Source organism: Diabrotica undecimpunctata, chromosome 1 (assembly GCF_040954645.1).
Source record: "Diabrotica undecimpunctata isolate CICGRU chromosome 1, icDiaUnde3, whole genome shotgun sequence".
In the NCBI taxonomy this organism is placed as follows: Eukaryota; Metazoa; Arthropoda; class Insecta; order Coleoptera; family Chrysomelidae; genus Diabrotica; species Diabrotica undecimpunctata.
The window spans coordinates 109,028,049-109,054,612 of NC_092803.1; the positions used below are offsets into that span (position 1 = coordinate 109,028,049).

The 26,564-nt window shown below is 34.9% G+C and overlaps 1 protein-coding gene across 1 annotated transcript in view; it reads left to right on the forward strand.

The window, feature by feature from the left end:
* The first annotated feature begins 6,673 nt into the window (after positions 1 to 6,673).
* Positions 6,674 to 26,564, forward strand: part of HisT (Histamine transporter) — a 212,599-nt gene continuing 192,708 nt past the window's right edge. Inside the window, exon 1 of the mRNA XM_072546326.1 lies at positions 6,674 to 6,894. The gene's annotated coding sequence lies outside the window, so the exon portion shown is untranslated. The remainder of the gene's footprint in view (positions 6,895 to 26,564) is intronic.

Genomic DNA, 26,564 nt, shown 5'->3' on the forward strand with positions numbered 1-26,564 from the left:
GTCCAGGTGTTAGTCTGTTGCAGTCCGCATAGTTACTGGTACGGAGAGAAAACCGTCCCTTGTCATTTTTATACAACTGGAAGTTGTAAAAGAGGGTCCAGTTGCCGATACCAGCATACCGTTCTAGTTCCAGTCCCGACAAGGTTCCACGAGGAACCATCTTTTAAGAGGGGGGCAATGTTACGATAAATAATGACTCATAATATCTAAACTGTAAATATCCTTTCTCATTCAAGCATTTTCTAGATCATATACCTGCCGGCAGAAATTTCTAGTAAGATCCATGGGTCCTCTATGCTGAAAGACCTGTTTGGCTCCACGACGATCTTTAATAAACTTGTAAGTGTTATAAATGTAGAACCTTTGATAATAAATACAGACAATAAATTAGATTAATAAAAAATACTACAATATTAAGAAAGATACCTACTGGGTGTTAAAGTGCAAATTTAAAATTTTATTTTTCGATATAACTTTCATGTTTGTAAACATTTATGCATAAAAATTTACAACTGGGTACTTTTAAATGAGAAATTATAGTATGATGCACACTTTGATGTAGCTGATAGAGGGCGCCACATATCTGGCATACATTTACACTTAACTTTTTTGCTCTTCAAGTTCCTTGTATTTGTGACAAAAAATATTAAAGATAGATTATTTTAACAAAAAAAGGTATATCTGTTAATAACTTCAAAACTCAAGTGTTTCCAAGATAATCGCATTTTACAAATCAGCCGCATAATTCTGATTTAAGGTAATTACTTCAGGCAACGAAGGAAAAATAGACAAAAACATTAATACTTCTGAATTTTGGTAAAAAATAGCTTTAACTAAAGGTATGTTAAATTAAAGTCATAATCAAAATATTTTGTTACCAAATCAAATTAAAAAATAGTTAAACTAAATAACATAACTTTTTGTCAAAGTAAGTATTCGGTATGTCCACAATTTTCTTTAATTCATTTGTCAATACATTCCATAAAAGATCGTCTCATATTAAATAGCATCATTGGTTCTAAAGGAACTGCTGCAATATTTATTTCTTCCCATAGTTGGTTGCGAATGTTTATGGGATGCTTATTGTTTTGTATAAAACTTAATGAGGTCGCTGGTTAAATGATATTCGATAAATAATAATAACGAAAAAATGAAATTATTTGTTTGTGAATAGATTGTAACGATGCTCTGATCGTTTAACAGTTCGAACCGTGGGAGTGTCAATATTTGCCAGTGGACAAATTCATACCAGAATTCTGCTACGCCATAAATTCGTCAAGACACGATTCAACAGGATTTTCACCAGCGCTTCTTAATTTCGGAAGGGAATTAGACATAACAGAGGCAACAAATGGACAAGATATACAGGGGTATGCAGAAAACTTAAACAAGTTAGAAGCGTTAAGAGAACTAGCGAAAGTGCACATGGAACACGCTTTCGAGGACTATCATCTATCTATCATCGGCTAGTGCAGCTTTCACCAGTAAACTAGCGCCGAAGTACTCAGGACCATACATAGTAACGTCAGTGATATCACCAGTAATAGTAAAACTGAAGTTGGCCGATAGTAGTAGCCGCAAGCAGATGACGGCGCATGTAAAAGATTTAAAACCGTGGGTAAGAAGATTGTGATGAAGTTACCGAGAGGATAGATGACATCAAAAGGCTGTAGACACCATATACACAAAAAAAAGGTATGTTACTTTTTTTTTTCAAAGAGAAGGGGGTGTAACGATGCTCTGATCGTTTAACAGTTCGAACCGTGGTAGTGTCAATATTTGCGCATCAACTTCTACAACGTGACGGCGTAGTGGGAATCAGAACGGCTATTTAAGGCGTGTGAATAGCGGAATTAGACAGTCTTGTAGCTAGCGCTCTAGGCTCCCTGACTCGCCGGTGTAGTGAACCAGCGAGCCATTCTGGACAGAGATAGTTCCGTATTGAGGATCATACTCTGTCCCTAACCAAGCGGAACCCATCGGTATTGCGTATTGAGCATTACCGTGGATCTGCACAGAACCAACCGGGACAGAGATTTCCGTATTGAGGATCATACTCTGTCCTTAGCCAAGCGGAACCCGTCGGCATTGTGTATTGAACATTGCCGTGGGTCTGCACAGCTAAATATTTTGTTTGCGAGCATATTCGGAGCTTTCGCTGAATTGAAGCGAAAGCGAGTATATTAGTAGTACTAATTAATTTCTTTTCTTTTATAGACGTTTGCCGGGGAATTCATTCATCGCGGGACCCAGACGGAAACGTAGAATTCATTTTATTTTTGTTTTATAAGTATACAACGTAGAATTCCTTTTTTTAGTTTTTATTTATTGTATATATATACTTAATAGATTTATTTTTATTTCAAACCTGTGTTTTACTGAGTCTGTTGCCCCGAAAGAGCTACCCATCACAAGATTAGCGACAAATAGCAAACACAACTGTAAATAAATTAAGAAATTAACTGGTTGATGTGTTTCGTTCACTGTCTTGGGATGAAGTGTTGAGATTGCAGGTCAGAAAAGAATCTTTTGGCTGTTGGGTGAAAGAGGGTACATCAATAAATCACCCTATTCTATTGTGCTTTTGAATGCGATAATTTAAGTTAATTGAGACCGTAATACGAAACCGTACACACGTGTGCATATTTGTGACACAGAATACAAAAGAGAAGTCAAATTCTCCGCACTTATAACATAATACATGAGACAACCAGTTTAGCAATTTTACGAAATAACAGGAAACAATATATTCTACCAAAGTCGTTAGAATACATAGCATTATATTAGATCACATTACAGTACCGTAACAGAAAAATATTAAATGTAAAAATAAGAAAGAAATAGTAAGTACATACTTTCCCAAACACTTATAGACACGTTGTTTTAACGCGCCCATACACCAAAATCAAGTGGATTAAATTCTGGGCTACGTGGTGGCTATAATGTATAGTGGATGAATATATTCTTTTGGATTCATATTCAAATCTTATGGTATATTATGGAACTACATCTTATTTGTCGCAGAGGTTAAATAATGTATTAAACTGTAATGTATCTCGTACATTGGTTACTTATACAGTGTGTAAAAGCGAAATGGAATAAATTCATTATTTAGGTTACTGTACATATTTATAAAAAATCCCGAATTACGTCAAATTTAAATTATAATTTGACATTCTTTAACGTGAAAATGCAACCCCTACCTTCAACCCCCTTAGAATGACAGGTACAACCCCCAATTTTTAAAATAGGAAGTATAGGCTTGTGATATATCGTTTGAAAGGTCTTTTCATTCTTCATTAAAAATTTTTGTCGCTTTCAAGTTTATTAAGATTAAGATAAAATAAATTAAAATCATGTGGTTACCGAAATTCGCTACAATACAATCGACAACTAAAATGTAATGCAAAACGTAATAAAATGTAGAACACGAAAAAGAACTATGAATATTAATGAAGTAGATGCTCAAAATGTTCACCGCGAACGTCTTGGCAACATCCTAATCTCAAATAAAACTGTCTTCTAACATTAATTAACATAACAGGCGTGATCGACCTAATCGCAAGCGTTATTCGTTCTTTTAAGTCATTTAAATCAGAAGGTTTAGTTTTGTAAACATGGCTCTTCACATATCTCCATAAACAGAAATCTAATAATGTAAGATCAGGTGATCGCGCTGGCCATTCAATCGATCCTCGCCTCCCTATCCACCGATTGGGAAATATTGTATCGAGGTACTGCTGGACATTAAGTTGGTAATGTGGTGGTGCTTCATCCTGCTGAAACCATATCATATTCGCTGGAACTTGATGATTTCCTCGATCAGGATATAAATTTGCCAACGTTGGAATGACATCATTTTGAAGTAGTGCCAAATAATTGTTGCCATTCAAGTCGCCCTCAATGAAAAAGGGACCAATGATATTGTTTCCTACAATCCCTGCCCAAACATTAACCTTTTGAGAGTATTGAGTGTGTTCTTCTCTCATCCAGTGAGGATTTTCCATTGCCCAGTAGCGGCAATTTTGCCGATTAGCATGACCGTTAAGTGAAAAAGTACACTCATCAGAAAACAACGTCTTCTAATTGGATAATATTGTTATCCAACATGTCCATCATTTGCTCACAAAAAAAAGTTCTCCTATCAAAATCGTCTTCCATGAGCTGCTGAGTAGGTATCATCTTATAGGGATGCAATTTATTTTCTTTTAATATGTTTACTATCGATGTATGGCTAGCATTGAATGTAGTGGATACCTGTCTACTCGATGTATGTAGATTTTCCTAAAACTCAAGCAACACATCTAATTTGAGTTCATCACTCAGTGCATTGGCAGCTGCTTTTTTTATCTGCCTTACATGACCAAACTCGCGAAACTGCTTCTCTATTTTACTTATTGTTCCTTGGGATATAGGCGGTAAATTAGGAAATTTCTCATGAAATAGGCGAGTTACTTCCTGTTGTGTTCGGGTGTTATCTCCGTAACCAATCATTTGTAAAACTGTTATTTTATGCATTTCCGTTAATCTAACCATTTTTCAGAATTGAATTGAACGAACTTTTTACTTAAATTAAAATACTGACAACTTAAATAAAACAATTTACCAATGCGTGTTAAAATAACGTTGCCACGGAAATTCTTTAAAGTTTTTTAATGGTTACCATCTAAAAACCACATTGCTATGGTTTTTGTTCACTTTCTCATTATAAAGACCTAAACGGGAAATAAGTTTTGAGTATATTTTAGCGAATTTCGGTAACCACATGATTTTAATTTATTTTATCTTAATCAATCTTAATAAACTTGAAAGCGACAAGACATTCAACATTTTTGAATGGAGAATGAAAAGACCTTTCAAACGATATATCACAAGCCTATAATTCCTATTTTAAAAATTAGGGATTGTACCTGTCATTTTAAGGGGGTTGAAGGTAGGGGTTGCATTTTCACGTTAAAGAATGTCAAGTTATAATTTAAATTTGACGTGTTTCGGGATTTTTTATAAATATGTACAGTAACCTAAATAATGAATTTATTCCATTTGGCTTTTACACACTGTATACACACACACGGAATAACCTATCGATGACATTGCTTATTTATAAGATTACGTTACAGCTTACGAGTAACTATAATTACATCTCAAGAAAATGGGCTATTATGATTTACTAAAGGACTAATATTATGCTGAACTAAATTGTCTGTGTGTTTATTATACTTATAATAACAATATCGGTTATTAGGCCAACGATGATATTTTTGTAAAAATGCCGAGTCTTTAAGGTTAGATTTGTAGCAAAAGTATTATGAAACAAGACACATATGTGTTATTCTGTGCTCTAGTTTCTAATTGTCCTAATATAAATGGGTAAACAATTTACGTAATGAATAATAAGTATTCTTTTGGGATTTTTTATGTAATTATATCAATAGCTCACCACATTGCCAAGGAATATGACTACCATGACCAATTCAACGTTCAGAAAAGTTGTATTTAAGTATGTTCTCACGGCATTCTCTCTAGAATGTAGTGGTGTACCATCTTGCATAAACCACATATATTGGGTTTTCAGCATTTTACAATAGAGAAAAAGTAATGCAACGCCAGTATAGAAACTTAAGGAGCGATAGAAAAGGGAAATTGTAAACATGACGACGGCCAACGTCTGAATACGGACACGGCACCTAAAGAAGAAGATGAAGAATTTTTTCTCCAATAAGACATTTAGCAGCCATAACAAAGCATTTTGTGATGTTACATGATCATCTTTGAGTTGTTTTAATAAGAATAAACTATGAATTATGCTTATCTACAGGTATTCAGTAATTTACCGCACAAATATCACAATTAAGAATTATTATTCAGCTGACTTATAAAATGCGATTATTTCGTAACAGGTGAATTTTGAGGTTACTAACAAGTATACATTTTCTTTGTAAAAATAATGTATCTTTAATATGTTTTAACACAAATAGAGCTAACGAGCAAAAAGTTAATCGCAAATGTATGCCACACATGTGGTATATGTGGCGCCCTCTATCAGTTACATTAAAGTATGTATAAAACTATAATTTATCCTACTTAAAAGCATCCAATTGTAAATTTTTGTCCAAAAATATTTACAAACGTAGAAGTTATAGCAAAAAATAAAATTTTAAATTTCCACTTTAACACCCTGTATCTTTCTTAATATCAACATTTTATTAAAGCAAGTTGGCTTAATTCGTAATATTTTAAACTGCATAATCTACGATTTCTGTTTGTACAATTACTTAAGGACCACCCTGTATAATTATACACATCAATTAAGTATATACCCATGTAAGGAATATATGGATGGGAAAATGCCTAAACTAGTCCTAATGTGTAAGTTATAATTTAAATTAAAAATTATTCTACTATTATTATGTATTAACGGAAAGTAATTTTGGGAATTCTGTAACAATAATAGAAAAGTACAGTTTTTGCTGCTTTGTTTAAAAAAAGTTTCAGGTATTAAGCGCAAGCGTCTCTAGTAATCCCCAAGTTTCCTACATTTCAAGTAAAATTGGGTCAGGGTCGCAAGGACAAAAACGAAAGAGGAAGCAACAAGAGCAAAACACTCGATCGCGTCCTAGGATAATGTAGGGACAACGCGCATATTCAAACCACAGTCTACCAAACGTTATGTATAATACAACGCACATCTGCCTACTTTAATTTTTTTCGGCGTTAGTAATTTTTTCTTTAATATAAGTTGATATTCAATTGTGTCAGTACGATTGTTGTATTGATACTTAATAGATAAAGTGAAGAGTGAGTTAAAGCTGTGATTTTATTCTATTTCCATATTGAAAGCTCCTTGGTATACACCGGTTCACGTGGGTTTAAAAAATTGATTGATTTTGTGATGTAAGTTACCAAGTTTATTTACACTAAAAGAAGTTGTGGCATATTTGAATGTTATATTAGCTATTCAAAATAATAAATTTTGCTTTTTGTTACTAGATTTCTTTGTATTTTTCTTTACTATGTGAATTTTTCATACCGCAAAAATTGGTTAGTTATTAAAATTGGTTAGTTAATTAAAAAGTAAAGTTATACAGGGTAGCTATAAAGTTAGTAGTACAATATTATTATTTCATAAGAACTTGGGAACACGAATTCAGTTAATTCGAAAAGTGCTATAATTTAAACATGATTAAAATAGTTATAATAGACCAGAGAAATTAGCAAATAAAAAGCTTTTTTCGTGACACTCTTTGACACAGATATATCTAACAATTGTTTTTGAAAAATTTAGTGATAACACAATGTAATAAACAAAATATGCAAAAGTTTAAACGTCATTTTTTTACTTATAAACAATATATAAATAACGTAAGATTGTTATTTGATTTTAAATACTAAAGGTGAAGACCGGTAAAGTATATAGAAAAGTGATACAATTTTACTGAAAACGCATAGAAAATCCTTTAAAATTGGAGTTTGTAAAGTTATTTTTGTTAATGTGTTGCTTAATTATTATAAAAATAGGTTTAAAAATCGATTTTTTCTAAATTATTAATAACTTTTCTAAAAATGCAAAAAAACTTATTTCGCGTGATAATAGGGACAATATTACATGGTTGTATTCAGCTGTACAAGTTTCAAGAAATTTCACTTAACAGTTGTTGCAAAATTCAAACTATTTATTCCAGAAAGCTTTTATCAACAACGTTAATATGCGTAAAGTATTAGGGCTATATTAATTCTGAAAAATCCAAATTGAAAAGAAAGACTTATTTTTTCAAATTAAATCATTTAACGATTAAAAAAATTCTGTTAGATATTGTAAAATAGGTTTACAAAAGTACTGTGATTTTAAGCTTATAAACATTTAAAATAACTGAGATGCATCAACATATAGGAATTTATGTTTTTTTATTCGAAATGTTGGCATTTTTACACGAATTAATACAACGTCCTACGACCCTTAGAACCCGAGTTAGCCGTTTTTTATTTCTCGATTTTATTATTTCAAAAACTGAATTCATATATTCAAATTTATAAAAGTCGCAATATCTCCGGTTCTAATAAACGAAAATTTATGTTTTTTTTTTAATTTAGGGTGTCTCGTTAAATGTATTATAAAAATTTCACTTGATTTATTTGTGAATTGTTTATTTAACTGAGTAATTTGTTTAAACAATCAAAAATAAATATTTATTTTGCAAAATTTTACTTTCTCTTATTAATATTCGTAGAAAAGTTTATGAAATGATAGGTAACTTAAATATGTATGTAAGTATTAAAGTTATAAATATTATCTTTTAAAAATAAATTTTATAAAAAAATTAATTTTTTGTTTGTAAATCAAGTCTATGCATATTAATTTTTCTTGTATAATGTTTATTATTTTTACAATTACTTTTCTTGACTGAAAAACATTACATCAAAGACTAAAAGCATCAATTTGGTGCTTTCAGAATTTATTTAGATTCAATAGTTTGCGCATAATAACGTTGTAGATAAAAGCTTTTTGGGATAAAAAATTTCAATTTTTTAATAACTATTAAGTAAAACTTCTTGAAATTTTTAAAGAGGAATATTTATGATATTGTTATTATTCTCACGTGAAATCCAAGTTTTTTGTCCATTATTAGAAAAGGGATCAATAATTTTTAAAAAATCGACTTTTGAAGCTATTTTTGGAATTATTAAGCAACAAATTAACAAAAATAACTTTACAAACCCTAATTTTAAAGGATTTTCTATGCCTTTTCAGTAAAATTTTGTCATTTTTTCATATAATTTTACACAATCAATTTTACTAAACAAATAGCAATCTTACACTGTTTATATGTTGTTTATAAGAAAAAAATTACATTTAAACTTTTGTATATTGTGTTTATTACTATTGTTCTCATCTAATTCATCAAAGGCTTTTTTAGATACCTGTATTAACGAGTATCAAGGGAAAATCGTTAGTTCCCTGGTCTATAATGAGTTTATTATATTTTATCTGGTTCAGAAGATTAATTTTTTAACGTTCACTTGGTTATCAGGAACTAATTTTGGACATGACAATTTTCAAAAAAACTACTCCTGTTGCGTTATTTTTTTGACAATATACAGATTCTAAATAATCGATAATATAGACGATGTTTTATAGTATTTACGAAATGTATCGTATTATTTTTACTGGGTCCTCCCACAATTTCTCTGTATCTATGAAAATCTACATGGTTGATCATTTCGAATAGATGCTTCTTCTTTAAGTTCCATCTTCTATCGAAGGTTGGAAATCATCATGGCTATGCGGACTCTGTTGACTGCCGCTCTAAAAAGTTCTGCACTACTGCATTCAAACCATTCCCTTAAGTTCTTAAGCCAGGATATTTTTCGTCTTCCCACATTTCGCTTTCCTTGGATTTTGCCTTGCATAATAAGTTGTAGTATTGCGTATTTTTGTCCTCTCATCATATGTCCTAAGTACTCAAGTTTTCGTCTTTTGATAGTTAATATTATTTCCGCCTCATTTCCTATCCTTCTAGTACGTTTGACATTCTTTGAATCCATGATATTAGTAGGATTCTTCTGTAACACCAAAATTCAAAGGCGGCCAACTTATTCAGATGGACTTGTTTTAGTGTCCACGCTTCCAAGCCATAAAGAAGAGTAGAGAACACGTAACATCGAAGCATTCTCAGCCGTAGTTCTAACCTTATATCCCGACAACAAAGAAACTTTTTAAGTTTAATGAATGATGCCTGTGCTATTTCAATGCGTGTCCTAATTTCTTTGGTTTGGTCTACATCTGATGTTATCCATGTTCCTAAGTATTTATAGGTGTTAACACTCTCAATTGCAGTATCTTCAATGGTCAGTTGGATATTTGCATGTGCAGATTTAGTCATGATCATGCATTTAGTTTTCTTTAAATTTATTTTCAGTCCGTACTCATGACAGCGTTTATTAAGGCGTTGCATTACGTTCTGTAAATCATTGTTGTTATCCGTCATTATTACTATATCGTCTGCACAACGTAAGTTATTCAAAACTTCTTCATTGATAGATTTACCTTCGATTGAGTCTGAGAGCGCTTTTTGAAATATCGCTTCACTGTAGACATTGAAAAGTAGTGTGGACAGCACGCAACCCTGGCGGACTCCTCTCTGTATTTTGATATTTTGGATGTACTGGTTTTCAATTCTTACCTTGGCAGTTTGATTCGACTGTCAATATTTTTGTTTTTTAATATATCTACAAGCTTTTTATGTTGAACCTTATCAAATGCCTTTTCAAAGTCTACAAAATATAAGTACATGTCCTGATTCATGTTCATGCATCTCTGAGCCAGCACATTCAAGTCGAACAAAGCATCTCTTGTACTCATACCATTTCTAAAGCCATATTATATGTCACTAATTTCATATTCAAGAGTTTTAACAGTTCTGCTGTGAATTATTTTCAAAAATGTTTTAAGTGTGTGACTCATTAAAGATATTGTTCTGTGATCTGAGCAAGTTGTTGCACTTGGCTTTTTGGGAATTCCTACAAAGGTCGATTGCAGCCATTGTCTGGGGATTGTGGCAGTCTGATCTATTAGATTAAAGAGTTCAACCATCACATCAATAACATCTTCATCGATGAGTTTTAATAATTCGATTGGCACATCATCTGGTCCAGTAGCTTTACCCTCTTTTGTATTTTTGATGGCATAGATGACTTCTTCTCTTAATATTGGTGGTCCGGTATCCTCGGTGATTTCTAATGACAGCTTTTCTTTTTCATCATTAAATAGTTGTTGGATGTAATTGGTCCAGTGACATAATCTCTCCTTCATATCGGTAATAATATCCTCTTTACCATTTTTAAGGATATTCGTTCTTGTATATTTTCTAGAACCTGTCATTTCTTTGATTTTTTTGTGTAAATTAAAGCTATCATACTTTTTATCCAGATCTTTTATTACCTTGCATCTGTCGGAGAGCCACCTCTCTTTTGCCTCTCGAATTTTTTCTTCTCATGTTTCTCTGAATTTCTTTGTATTTATTCAGGTCTTTTGCTTTATGTTTTCTTCGTTCTTCCATAAGTTCAAGAAGTTCTACTGTCATCCAAGGTTTTGCTTTTTCTCCAAGTGGTTTGAGGGTTTCTTTTCCAACTGATACAAGGGCATGTTGAATTTTTCCCCATTTTTGGTCAATAGTTAGAGTTTCCGCATTATCTTCTTTGACTTTCCTTAAGTTCTCGTTAATTTTAATTTTCGTTTTCGCATATGTGTTGTCTTGTTTGAGACGTCTTGTATCTATGATTTTCTTGGTGCTAATGCTGTTGACCTTCTTTAGTTTCACTTTCATCGACAAAACAACCGGGTTGTGATCGGAGGATATGTCCGCTCCTGGATAAGTTTTAGATGATATTATAGAATTTCTATATCTTCTGTTGACGATAATATAATCTATTTGGTTTCTGACTATTTTGTTGTTATTGTCAGCTGGTGACCTCCATGTATATAGTCTACGTTTAGGAAGTTTTAACAAGGTATTTGTTCCTCATTGACACAGAAATCGACAAGCCTATCGCCACGTTCATTCCTTTACCCGAGTCCATATCGCCCCACGCAATTCTCCACTTCTCCTTGGCCCACTTTAGCGTTTAAATCGCCCATTATAATATATATATATCTTGTCTTTTAGTTAGCCATAAGACATTGTCGATTTGTTCATAGAAGGCCTCTATGGTGTCTTCATCCTTGTCTGCAGTTGGTGCATATACTTGGATTATATTTATTTTACGTTTTAAATGAGAGTTTAGAGACAGCATTAATACTCGGAGTATTAATAATCAAAGTAGGGAACAAAGTTACAAACAGCTTTCTGAGAATTCTTATCAACTATAATGAAAACTCCCTGTTTGTGCTTGGAGTCGTTGTCTCCAGAATAATACATTGTTCCATTTCTGGTGTTACATTTTCCTGATTCAGGCCATTATATATAGCTAAGGCCCAGTATGTTAATTTTCATTCTGCACATTTCCGACACAGCGTTATCCAGTTTGCATGATTGGTATAAACTTCTTACGTTCCATGTTCCGATTTTCAAGGCTATAGAGTTACTCTTATTTGCTTGATAGGGATTTACCTTGATAACGACCTGAGAGGCCCTGTCGTCTAAATCTGACTGTCCTCCCCTGCCGGATCTTGGATTCCGAGCTCCATGATAATTAAGTAAATTATCCATTAGTGGATCCATGATGATTTTTACTAAGGATATCCTTACGGATCTTTAATGTGGTAGTCATCCCCTGGCTTTGCACATCCCAATGCCGTTGACTAATTTAGTTCTTCCGCATTCGAAGTTAATTTCTATGCTCCAGGGCAATGAAGTGCCCTACCACGTGTCGGTTCTTCCACCCGTAGCTGTTGACCAACAGGTGGGGGATTACTTATACCGGTAATCGTTCGGTTAATTTAACAGCTCTAGTATTAAATAATATACCGATCCAGGATCATTTCCCTTACGCTCTATCTTGGTAGTGATGCTGCTGTCTGACAGAGTAGGATATGTGAATGGAAACCTTGGTAATTAGGTGGGAGAATAGGTTTAGGACATAATTTCTCCCAGGTACCAGGAGATTGGGAGATAATTATGGCTGACGCGGGCAGGGTCGCATCCCTGAAGTAGATCTATCTTCTACCGGGAACGTAAAAGAGTATCTACCCGCTACCCACGAATAAATGCTAGAATATCTTTATTGTATTAGAATTAAGAAAAAATTGATAACAATGTACAAAATACATATATACATCATATTTGCCTTTAAATTGCTCACAATTTAAACCTTGTGATAACATTGTTGTAATTTGTAATATAGTTCGACGCCAACAACTCGTTATTTATACTTACATTAGTATGCTTAAAAATAATTGTTTTTGAAGCGAAACTTCTCAATTAATGTTCGGGATGAAGGGAAAAGTAATACGGAAGTATGTACTCGAAGTAACTTTTCATTGGCTGATTTGTACGTATTATTGCCAATACACATAATAAGATGATGCCCATGTCTTGAGACCTTGTCAGGGCATGGTGACACTTAAAATATCATTAGCTTGCTGTCTCCATTGGCTGCGATCCTGTGCCATATATACGGCTTCATCTAGGGATTTTCCACCAGAGTCTTCATTTGATTTTTCCATCATATTGGAGATTTATCTCTTGGTCTTCGGCATCATAACTTTCCTTCTATTACTTAGGTTTACCTTTTTTAATAGCCTGTCTTTTATATGAAGCTCTTCCATAATTGACAGATTGGTTCTATGTTTTGTCCAGGACATGTATAGAATTCTTTTATATACCCACATTTCAAAGGCTTCGATCTGACTCTTATTGATTTTTTTGAGAGTCTATGTTGCAACTGCGTATGTAGCAATGGGAAAAATAAGGACATTGACCAACCTGAGCTTAGTATTCCTTGTTATTGCTCGGTCTTTCCATATTTGAATCAATTTAGCAGTTGCGGTTCGTCATTACTAGTCTACGCTTGATTTCTGAAGAGCAATAGTTATTGTTGAATATCAGTGGGTTACACATGAGTAAGATAAGTTAATAAAGAATAATGTAAAGACATGTCGAAACATTTTAAAATTTTACAGTAATTTATAGTAATCTAGGATGTTTTATTGAATATAACCTCGTTGATTCTTTTGTCCTTTGTTTAACGGTAATATAATTAACCTTTGTTGCATTAATGGTTTGTGCCATGTACATCGATAACTATTTTTATCATGACCAAGACTACATCGTTGGGTCGTATGTTATCCATTACTTTGGCTATTATCACTATCTTCAATTGCAATTATTTTCGTAAACATTTTCTACATTGTTTCAGTCAGTAATGCTTCTATGTAGTTGTCTGGATTTTTCTGTCGCTTTTTAGATCAAATATTAATGTAGTTGTTGTGATTTGTTTCCTTTCTACAACATAAGTAGAGAGCCAGACGTTGGAACTGGCTAAGTAGGAAGACTTAGATTAAATAATCCTTCGTCAAAAAGTCGAAGTAGTAATAAGAAATATTTGATGAATTTTAAAGCACTTTATTTTATGTTGTACTGTTATAAAAAATACTAATTATAAAAGTATTTAACTAAGATTAACTTCTTATTTTTCTGCTACGTACGAAAAGAATTTTAAGACGTGCGCGTATAAATTTCGAAATGATTCAGGTTAGACTGTGATTTTTGGCAAGAGTGTGCTCGAGTTGAGATGCGATTATACAATGCTGAAATGACGGTATGAACTGTCCCACACTGGAACTGATAGCGGAATCATTAAATGCCGCAACAATTCGATAATTTACAGGAAGGAAAAACCGCCAAAATTAATATTTTTAGCGGTTGTAATAGACTTTAACGTTCCAAATAGTGGTTTATAAATCCAGAAATAAGCCATTTTTTCGATACATTTACGAAGAAAATTCATAATATAACACAATAAAGCTGAAAGATTTATTGCCCTTTTACGAGATCCGAAAACAAATAAACCTTACTGACCCACATCGTGGTAGACAATAATACCTGTTTTTTATAATAAATTTGCAAAGCGGTTTGGATACTAGGAAGAAACATTTTATGACTACTTTGTGGTTGTAAAATGGAAACATTTTTTTAATAATTTTTATATTGAGATGAATAGAATTGGCGGTTACATGATATCGAAGCGTGTTTTTCATTATTACTTGTAACGGAAACAATCAATGAATATTGATGATATTGTTGTGAATTTATTAAAAGGTTCAATATTTATAACACTTACGGATTTAATTTATTTCTTTATTTATATTAACTTATCTGACAATAATTTATTATATCCGTACGTAACAAATTCGCGAGCGCGGGTCTTGAGAATTAACTGTCCCTCCATATAAAAATGTTGTATTTATATACGAAATCCTGATATACTAGAACAGCATCGAAAGATCGCATTGTCTTGCATCGAAAAATCGAGAAGCATCTAGTTGGATGATTCACCATAATTTGAATCAAGATCCTTCGCCAAAATTTCTACAATAAAACAGAATTATTAGTGAATAAAAACATGTTTTAAAGGTTAAAACTATGACTCATATTTTTACGTAACATTGCCCCCCTCTTAAAAGATGGTTCCTCCTGGAACCTTGTTGGGACTAGAACTGGAACGGTATGCTGGTATCGGCAACTGGACCCTCTTTTACAACTTCCAGTTGTATAAAAATGACAAGGGACGGTTTTCTCTCCGCACCAGTAACTATGCGGATTGCAACAGACTAACACCTGGACTTCGGTGTCTTTAAAGATCTCCTCCACCATATTTCGGATAACCCTCCAATCTAATTGGCGGCACTCCAACTTTGGCATGGCTAACTTTTGCACGTCGGACTCTAGTACGTGCTCTCTCAGTTGAAGTAAGGCTTCCCATACATCTCGGTAGGTAGGTTGGTCACGGGCAGTGTCTTTTGTTACCAGGTAGAAAAGGTAACGTGATGCATCTTGGAGTTTCAAGGTTTTACCGGGAGCTGGCACCTGGCATTGAAGTTCTGCAATTCGACCAAACTTCCTTCGAAAGACGGATGCCAACCCTGGTGCGTCTTTGATACTGGCCGGGATGGTAAGGGCCAGCGAGTAGTCATCGGGGAGCGCGAGTAGATCTTGCTTTTCTTCAGTGGTAACACCATGTCTCGCTTTACCGGTAGCTCCATAGGCACCCATGAATTCCTCAAACGTGAGGTCAGACACATCTTGGACTTGGTTTACTTCCACTTCTTCATCTACGTCGTGGTCACCTTCGAAAGACGCCAGCCGGTTATGGTGTACTATCATCGGCTTTCCCCTCGGAATCTTGCTTATTCGGTAGATGACATCGTTGATCTTCTCCATGATGAGGTATGGACCTTCCCAAAACTGCTGCAATTTGGGAGAACAACCTTTTCGCTTCTTGGGATTATAGAGCCAGACCTTGTCGTTCTTTTTAAAGCAACACTTTTCGGCTTGTGTATCGTACCGTTTCTTCATTCGGTCGCTAGCGATCTGAAGGTGGGAACGGACCAATTCATGTACATCGTCCATTCTTCTTCGTAATTCGATCACATAATCTTCACCTGCTACATCTTCTCCAGGTCGACATCCAAACTCGAGATCACAAGGTAGTCGCATTTCGCGTCCGAATAGGACTTTGGCTGGTGTCTGGCCTGTTGATTCGTTAACAGCAGATCTGTAGGCCATTGTGAAGAACGGAAGGTATTGGTCCCAGTCTCGCTGATGATCGGACACCATCTTTGTCAAATACTTGCCAACTGTCCTATTCATTCGTTCTACCATACCATCCGATTGCGGGTGATACGCGGTAGTTCTTGTTTTCTTCATGCCTAGTCTATCACATATTCCTTGGAATAGATCGCTTTCGAAGTTCCTGCCTTGGTCACTATGGATCTCCAAAGGCACTCCAAATCGGCTGATATATTCTTGGATCAACTTATCTGCAACGGTGGCGGCCTTCTGGTCTGGAAGTGCGTAAATCTCGACCCACTTAGTGAAGTAATCCATTACTACCAGCATGTACTTGCCTCCCTTTTCACTTTCTGGAAATGGCCCAGCGATGTCCAAAGCTATTCTTTCAAACGGGCTTCCAACATTATATTGTCTCATAGGAGCTCTCCTTTTTCGGTAAGGCCCGTTACTCGTGGCACAAATAGTACATTTCTTACACCAGTCTTTTACATCGTCGGAACTGTTCATCCAATAAAACCGTTCCCGAATTCGCTGAAGGGTTTTCCTTACACCAAAATGCCCTCCCGATGGACTGTCGTGTAACTGACGAAGTACTTCGGCTATTCTGCCCTTTGGGATCACCAACTGTCTTCTCTTCTCTGAACCATCATCATTTTCCAGGACTCGTTTGAGCAAGCCATCTTCGATGATAAATGAGTCCCACTGGGCCCAATACATCTTAACTACTGAGCATAGGTTTGATATTTCCTGCCAAGGTGGTCGACGGTTTTCCTCTTTCCATTTTCGGATTTTCTGTATAACTGGATCTCTCTCTTGTTCTTCCCTTATCTTAGTAGGCGTCCAGTCGTCGTTGACAATCGTCGTTCTTAGCACTGCTGCTTCCTTGGATTCCGTTTTGTTGCAGTGGGAACACTCTGCTGGGCATGGCCTTCTGGAAAGAGAATCAGCGTTTCTGTGGCTAACTCCGGCCCGGTGCTCAATCTTAAAATCGTATTCTTGGAGTCGTTCGATCTACCTGGCTATCTGACCCTCTGGATTCTTAAACTGCATCAACCACTTAAGGGCGGCATGGTCGGTTCGGATTAGAAACTTTCTGCCATAGAGGTATTGGTAGAAGTGCTCTACTGATTTAACTACTGCTAGAAGTTCTCTTCTCGTGACGCAATAATTCCGCTCAGGTTTTGAAAGGACTTTACTAAAATATCCGAGGACTCGTTCCTGTCCTCCTTGAATCTGAGACAGCACTCCTCCAATTCCCACGTTACTTGCATCCGTATCTAAGATGAACTCTCCTTCTGGCAGTGGATACCCCAAAATTGGTGCTGTTATTAAATGCTTTTTCAACGTTTCAAAGGCATTTTGGCAGTCTATATCCCAGCGGTATTCTCTTGCTTCCTCTGTAAGTCGCGTTAATGGCTTAGCGATATCTGCAAACTTCTTAATAAACCTCCGGTAGTAAGTACATAGTCCAAGAAAACTTCTCACTTGATGTTTGTCAGTTGGTTTTGGCCATTCCTTAATGGAATCGATTTTTCCCTTATCCACGGCCACTCCTTCTTTACTGACTATATGACCCAGATAATTGACTTTACCTTGAAATAGCTGGCACTTCTTGGGGTTTAGCATCAATTGGGCAGCTTTAAGTCGATTAAAAACGTTTTCTAAATTCCTCAAATGATCTTCGAATGTCTCCCCCAAAACGATTATGTCATCTAAATAAACCAGGCATGTTTTCCAAGATAACCCTCTCAACACATTTTCCATAAGCCTCTCAAATGTCGCAGGAGCATTACAAAGTCCAAATGGCATAACGTTGAATTGCCACAATCCAGATCCTGTGGTGAAGGCTGTCTTTTCTTTATCGACTGGGTCCATTTCTACCTGCCAGTATCCAGACTTCAAATCTAAAGTAGAAAACAATTTACTTCCAGCCAATGTGTCCAATGTGTCATCGATCCGAGGCAGAGGATAACTATCTTTCTTGGTAACGTTGTTCAGCAAACGGTAATCCACAGAACCTCGTCGTTCCGTCTTTCTTCTTAAACAGGACCACCGGAGAGACCCATGGACTCGTAGAAGGTTCTATCACCCCGTCTTTCTTCATTTCCTGAACAATCGTTTCAGCTTCCTCTCTCTTCGCGTGTGGTAATCGTCGAGCTGTTTGACGAATTGGCTTAGCATTACCAGTATCAATTTTATGCTTAACAACGGTAGTTCTTCCCGTCTTTCCTCCTTTCGGTACGAAAATATCACGATACTGCCGAAGAAATTCCCTTAATTTCCTTTTCTCCATCTGATTTAGAGACTGTCCTGCAACTGCAACCATTTGGTCGAATTTGTCGTTGGAATTATCAGATGTTGTCGCCTGACGAATTATGGATGTCACAGGTACACAAGTTCCTACTTTTGTCTCTTTCTTTATGGTCACTGGGTAGTCGTTGACATTGATAAGTCTCACAGGAATTTCTTTAGCCGAAGTCACCAATTCCTTTCCAATTATGATTCCACGGCCAACCTCATCGTCGTGGTTCCAAGGCTCCATCATAACAGGTCTCCCTTCGTCTACAATTCCCTGTAGTCGCGCTACTATGATCGTTTCGCTTCTCGCAGGCACGACTGTATCTTCTGTAATGGCTGCTTGCACAGTGTTGTCATTATGTGGATGAAGAAATACCTCCTCGTTGCCAACTTTGATTACCTTATTCTTAAAATCCAATTGGAATCCATGCATATTCATTACGTCCATTCCTAATATAACATCCTCTTCGATGTCAGCAACTATAACAGTATGGACGAACTTTTCTGCTCCAATTCCCAATTGTACCTGGATTTCTCCATGAATGTTGGCATTTTCACCTGTAGCGGTCCGAAGTCGCAACCTCGTTGGTAACAGTTTCTTACGGCTGTTTATAACTGTTGGACGTATAATGGTTCTGGTCGCTCCGGTATCCACCAACAACGTATGCTTTTTACCATTTATTTCTCCATCTACATATACACTATCTTCACGACATTTCAAAGAAGCTATTAGTATGAGAGGGTCTTTGGAAAAGTTCTGGGTCGAAGCTGCCCCCCTAAGGCTGACCCGTTCTAGTTTTCCTGGTGGTGAGTTTCTTGATTTGCGTCGTACCTAGGGTGCTTACAGGAGCTTCGTACGTGTCCTATTTCGCCACAATTCCAGCATCTGATGGTCTTCGTTTTCTTATATGTCATGCTTTTCATCATATTAACGAGCTGGTCAAGTTTATCTTCATCTCCTTCCTCTTTTACAGTCCTAACTTTACTGTACCCACCAGAGGCCTGCGTAGCTGACTCGTATTCGAGGGCGGCGGATAAGACATCAACCAGCGTCTTGTGACGAGCTAATCGTAGTGTTCTCTGCATTTCATGATCACGAAGACGAAGACATGATCAATAAACGTTTGAACGGCCAATTTTTCCATCATGTCTTCGGGAGCTGTTGGATAAGCATATCGTACTAATCTGGCAATATCTACCTCATATTCTTGAAGAGCCTCATCTTTCTTCTGTCTACGATTTTTAAGCTGCGACTGATATACATGCTCCAAATGTTCGTGGCCATATCGCATATTTAACCTCTTCTTCAGTTGTTCGAAATCATCGGTCTCCTCTACTGCTATGGTCTGAAGCACATCTAAGGCATCTCCTCGAAGAGCGATAGTCAGGTTTACCGCCTTTTCTTTTTCAGACCATCCATTTGCTCTTGCGGCTGATTCGAACTGTTTCATGTAGTTGTTCCATGATGATTTTCCGTCGAAAGTTGGGACTTTAACATGAATAGAACCTCCACTTCCTTCAAATTTCGGCCGTGTCTCCAACTTACATTTCGTCTCGTCTTCTTTTATCTCCACTGTAATTGGATTGTTTCCTCTCTCTGCCGTCCCTGTTTCCTCCAGCTTCTTTTCCATCTCTTTCCATATCTTTTCTTCGAAGGCCAACATATCGGCAGCAACTTGGTTTTTTAACGAAGATATTCTATCGTCCAGGGCAGACATCTCAGAAGTGACTTTAGAGATTTCCGAAGAGATGTTAGCAGAGACTTTGCTTTCCAGCGAAGAAATCTCGTTAGAAACTTTGTCTTCCAACGAAGCGATGTCGCCGGAAACTTTGGCTACATCAGAAGAAACTTTCGAAATATCGTCAGAAACTTTGTTCTCTAATGATGCGATGTCACCAGAAACTTTGGCTACATCACCAGAAACTTTGGCTACATCACCAGAAACTTTGGCTACATCAGAAGAAACTTTCGAAATCGACGAGAGGACAGCATCTTCAAATATATAAGTCTCTGGATCTAGACCTTCTTCTAGCAAAGCGTTCTTTAGTCGTTGGACTAACTCATCCTTTTTTCCGGTAGAAGCTAATTCTCTGTCTTCTAGATGTCTTCTTAAATTAGTCACTGTCAGCTCATAAATCGTCGTCATTTTCACAATTTATTTTATATCCACTTGTATTATTATTATAAGTCTAATTTATGTTCGATCTCACTTCTGCCACCATTTGTTGTGAATTTATTAAAAGGTTCAATATTTATAACACTTACGGATTTAATTTATTTCTTTATTTATATTAACTTATCTGACAATAATTTATTATATCCGTACGTAACAAATTCGCGAGCGCGGGTCTTGAGAATTAACTGTCCCTCCATATAAAAATGTTGTATTTATATACGAAATCCTGATATACTAGAACAGCATCGAAAGATCGCATTGTCTTGCATCGAAAAATCGAGAAGCATTTAGTTGGATGATTCACCATAATTTGAATCAAGATCCTTCGCCAAAATTTCTACAATAAAACAGAATTATTAGTGAATAAAAACATGTTTTAAAGGTTAAAACTATGACTCATATTTTTACGTAACAATATGTTACGATTTTAACAGTAGTAATGCTTGTTTTCGGCTCTCGAGGTATTTCCTCTTTTCGATTTATTTTATTGAACATTTTTGTTAGTCTTTTGATAGCCATAGTTTTTCATATTTAATTTGTTCGTTTTTATTTGTATTTTCTCCTGGCGCTTTCGATTTTTCAGTTCTCGTATTGCGTTTTATATACAGATGACAATTCCGGTATAAAAAAGAACAAAAATTAGTTCTTTGTACTTTAATCTAACGAAAAGTATGACAAATGGAACAAATGGAAAGAAAATTTGAACAATGTTGCTAATATACTTCCTTATCTCATATCTTTACTTGGAATTTATCCGTGATATATTTTTCCAGTTTTACTTCTAATTTTGTTACATGATATAGATTTTGTAGAGCTGTATAGAGAGGGTGCTGAACTGAGTCATCAAGTCCTCGTAGACACTCTGTCTCAGGACCAGCAACTTCATGTAGAGTCGTACGTTGCTATGTTATCAAATCCATTGGTAACTTTAACATCTTAATACATAAGATCAAATAATGTAAACCTAATTTTAATCCACAACTTTTAACGGGTTTTTACCCACATATTTAGTGGCTTTAAACATGTATACCTAGACACTGATGATGGAATATGCATTCCGAAAACGTTCTGTCTTTATGACATAGCCCGATTGGGTTTTTTAATTATATACCTTTTATAAAGGATTTTTAATAAATTTCTTGTGATACATGGTATACAGCCAGCTACAGGAATTTGGTTTCCTTGTGGATCCTGTTAATATGCTTGTTTTTTTTGACCATATACCTGGTGATTACAATGTTTTTGCCTTGTATATGTATATCCTCCGTAATTAATTTACTTAGCTATTTATGTGTATTGATGATACTTAAAGGCAAGAGAGGAATGGGACGCAAGAAAATGTCCTGGCTTCGAAACATAAGGCAATGGACAGGGATTAACGACATACAATCTCTGATACATATTGCAAGAAATAGAGAATTAATGGAAAATGTAATCGCTAACATCCATTAGTGGATTTGCATCTGAAGAAGAAGAAAATGATACTTAAAATCGTGTATTTGTAAGTTGCAAACTACACTCGCGATCATAAAATCCGGGTCACCTTGAAAATCACCGATATTTCATTTTTAACGAGCTTTATCGTAAATAATAATAACACAAATACAAACTAATGCATGCTTCTGAGAATTGTTGCGATTTCCTTTGTAACAAAGAATTCCAATAGTGCCGATTTCGCGGTAAAGTGCACACTTCCCAAAATAAACGATACCTGTAACTCCGCTTGTTTTAAATGTCTCGTTTGTACTTCGACTTTCTGTTCAAATGCAACGGACAAACGTTTATTATTGCCACCATTAGTGTTTATTAGTGCCATTATTAGTGTTTATTTTTTGACAAAAATGCCTTTGACTGTTGTTGAAACGGCACAAATTGTTGCACTTGTGGAAGACGGTCACACTCAACGGCAAGTCGCAAGAACTGTTGGCGTAAGCCTTTCTACGGTTCAACGAGTGCTTCAACGCTTTCAGGAGACAAGTTTGCTAACCAGGCGGCCTGGATCTGGACGAAGAAGAACGACCAAGGTACTAGATGACCGTTTCCTTGTGTTTCAGGCTTTACGAAACCGGACCTCCACTGTGGTTATGCATCAAAATCGTATAGAGGAAGTACGAAATCGCAATTTTAGTGTTGCAACAGTCAGAAGAAGACTTAGTTCTTCTTGACTATCTTCTCGGTTAATGGCTAGAGGACCGCCACTTCGCCGGGTGCCTCGAGTTGCACGACTAGCTTTTGCTCGACAATACGCGCATTGGGAAATTAATGATTGTAGCAAAGTGTTATTCTCAGATGAATCCCGTTTCTGCCTAACTGGATCCGATGGACGTGTAAGAGTTTGGAGGAGAACCGGTGAACGATTTTCACAAGCTTGCATTGCTCCAAGAATGCCATTTGGTGGAGGCTCGGTCATGGCTTGGGGAGGTATAACTTCCGACTTCCACACAGAATTACCCTTCATCGAAAATGGGTAACTGCACGAAGGTACATTGCGGAGATTCCGGAAGAACATGTTATGCCCAACGTGGCAGGGCTTGGAGAAAACGCCGTTTTTATGCAGGACAACGTGCGACCGCAAGTTGCCAGGATCAGTATGTAATACTTGGACGAAGTTGGAATTACGAGGGTACCCTGGCCAGCTAGGTCTCCGGACCTGAATCCCATTGAACATCTCTGGAACGATTTGAAAAAACGTATTCAAACCCATACACCTCCTCCTAATAACGCACAGGAGCTTAAGTATCTGTTAGTGAGAGAGTGGAATAACATACCACAACATGTAATCCGGAGAAAAATTGAGAGTATGCCTCGTTGTCTGCAAGAGGTTATTAGAGCAAGGGGAGGCAATACACTATATTGGTCATTGAAATTTCACTGATTTTTTATCACGTTCTGTATTTTCCATTTTTTTTCGTATGTCTGTTTTATCAACAATTTGATTTGTTTTCTATTTTTTCAATAAAAACAATAAAAAGCCATTTTTTTTTCTTTCAAAACAAACATTGATGACAAATAAAAAATACATTAGCCAAAAAAAAGGTTATTACTGCACCAGAGGCAAAAATATTTAAGAAACTTGAAATTTTCAAGATGACCCGGATTTTATGATCGCGAGTGTATATTAGTTGCATAGTTCAATAAGCCTACTACCAGTATCGATTTGAATGTCTTCAGCAAACTTGTCTACAATGTCGCTGTTCTGTTATTTTACTCTTGAATTTAGGTCTCCCACTACTATTTTATTCTGTTGTGGTATTAATTTCAATATTAAAAATATGTTTCAAAATGGGTTTTTATATTTTTTTATTAAAAAAACATTGGGATGAAATGTTTCAAATGCATTAAAGTGCCCTAAAAAGGGAAGCGAACTTTTCGTTTTCGATTATTCGAAAAAATTATTACATGATGGTTTAGATAGATGATTTAATAAGGTGCGTGGCACTTGGGGAGTGCCGACAGAAGTGAATACTTCTTATAGAGCGTTATTACTATATGTGGGTTAATTAAATTTTATGTCTTCTTATTACTGAATTGTTAATTATGGTTTTATAATAACAGCATACATTTACGATATTTAAAATTTTAAAAAAATCTTAATTTTTCGTCTCCCACTACTATTTTATTCTGTTGTGGTATTAATTTCAATATTAAAAATATGTTTCAAAATGGGTTTTTATATTTTTTTATTAAAAAAAACATTGGGATAAAATGTTCCAAATGCATTACAGTGCCTTAAAAAGGGAAGTGAACTTTTCGTTTTCGATTATTCGACAAAATTATTACATGATGGTTTAGATAGATGATTTAATAAGGTGCGTGGCACTTGGGGAGTGCCGACAGAAGTGAATACTTCTTATAGAGCATTATTACTATATGTGGGTTAATTAAATTTTATGTCTTCTTATTACTGAATTGTTAATTATGGTTTTATAATAACAGCATACATTTACGATATTTAAAATTTTAAAAAAATCTTAATTTTTTTAAATTTTGTGTAATGATTTTATACTTTATTTGTTTGCAACTGGCAGTTTATTACAAATCCAAATCTTCATTAATGTGTATCATAGTAGGGTAACGGGTACAATGATTAGCCACTTAAAGAATTGCCATTTGAATTAAAATTGTAAATTGGTATCTTTTAAAGCGAAATATTTTGTAAGGGTTTTTTAATAGCAATAAAACATCAAATTTTATAAAAACTTTTATTTTAATCAGGGTTTAACAATGTATATCAAAAATTAACACAAATTTGAAAACTTACAGAACTACATAGTTATTGTCCATATGAACATAGTTATTGGCATATATAATTACAATCAATGGCCATCCATAAAATTCCTAATTTTCTTTTTTTGCTTGTGCAGGTAAGGCACACAAAACTATATAAGTTTTCAATTTCTTGTTGTTTCTTTGCACAAATACCAATATGGTAGCCTCTAACACAAAATAGACATTTTATTCCAACTTTTGATTTAGATATATTATAGGAACAAGAATAACACAATCTTGTATATAAAAAGTTATTTACAGGTGGGTTGGTGTCGTCTGATTGTTTCACCGTTAAATCTGAGAGAATTTGTATTTTTGAAGTTATACATCTATAGACTTCATCTAATTTACTTAACGTTGCACGTCATCCGCGTCATAGTTCGTGAGATCACATGATACCAACACAAAATATTTAGGCGGTGTGTATATTTAGGTAGGTGTGTTCTTTTTTAGAATCACTTTGCCGAGTACACTGGCATTACAGCCACTAGACATATTTTATTATATACGCGTAGAAATAATATTTAAAGATTTCTATTAATGTTAACTTAAAGAAATACACAATAATATGTTTCATTTAATTTGTATAAATGCATTATAAAGTGTTTTTATAAAGAAAATTTGTTCGGAACACACTGTAACTGTAATCAAACGAAGGTGATATTTTGGCATAAATTGGTAACACTTATTTGACAGTTGCGGTGTTGACTAATGTTAATAAGTAATGAAAAAAGTGTTGTTTTTGTTTAAGTATTTAATTTTACATCTTTATACGACGCATACAAGCGGCTCAAATTGTTTTTAAGAAGATTATTTTTTAACTCTTGTTTTGTTTCTACTTATTTACATCATACATTAATTTGTTTTGTTGTATAATCCACTTTTGCAATAATTATGTGACCTATTTGATTTAAAATGGATTCAGGATTTTTTTATACTTTGGCAACTATGTCAACTTCGATCTTTGTCAATAATAATGACGTGCAACGGTAAGTAAATTAGATGGACTGTACGCGCGTTCGACGTTGGAAATTGTACGGGAGTGAATCGGCAAAATCATTACATATGTAAGATATAGGTAATAGAGAGACAGAAGATATATTTTCTCTTTCTTTCTCTCTCGAGAATAAAAATGTTTCTTTTGTAAATATATTTAATATTTATTAATATTATTAATATTTCATATTAATTCGGTAGATAAATATATTTGGCCAAAGTCTTTTACAAATAAATATTCTTCCTGGAACCTCTATGATTCGTAATAACCTTTCCATTTTTGGAATACAATAAATAAATAAACACAAACACAAAATACAACCAAAAAATTGACATCTTAATAACGTTCTTATCAAATAATGACATTGATTAGCCACCTTATTATTTAAGGTTACTGGTCGAATGAGTTGAAGCGCGGTATTTAGAACCAGAAGTCGCAAGTTTGACCCCATGGGGGAATATATTTTTTTAATTATTATGTTCTGATTTTTGTCACCTTGGTTTTAAAAATCAAAGAATGGAAAAATCATATTTTTGTTAATATTGTTTAGATAATTTTATACATTATTTAATTTTCCAAACTATTTTATTTATT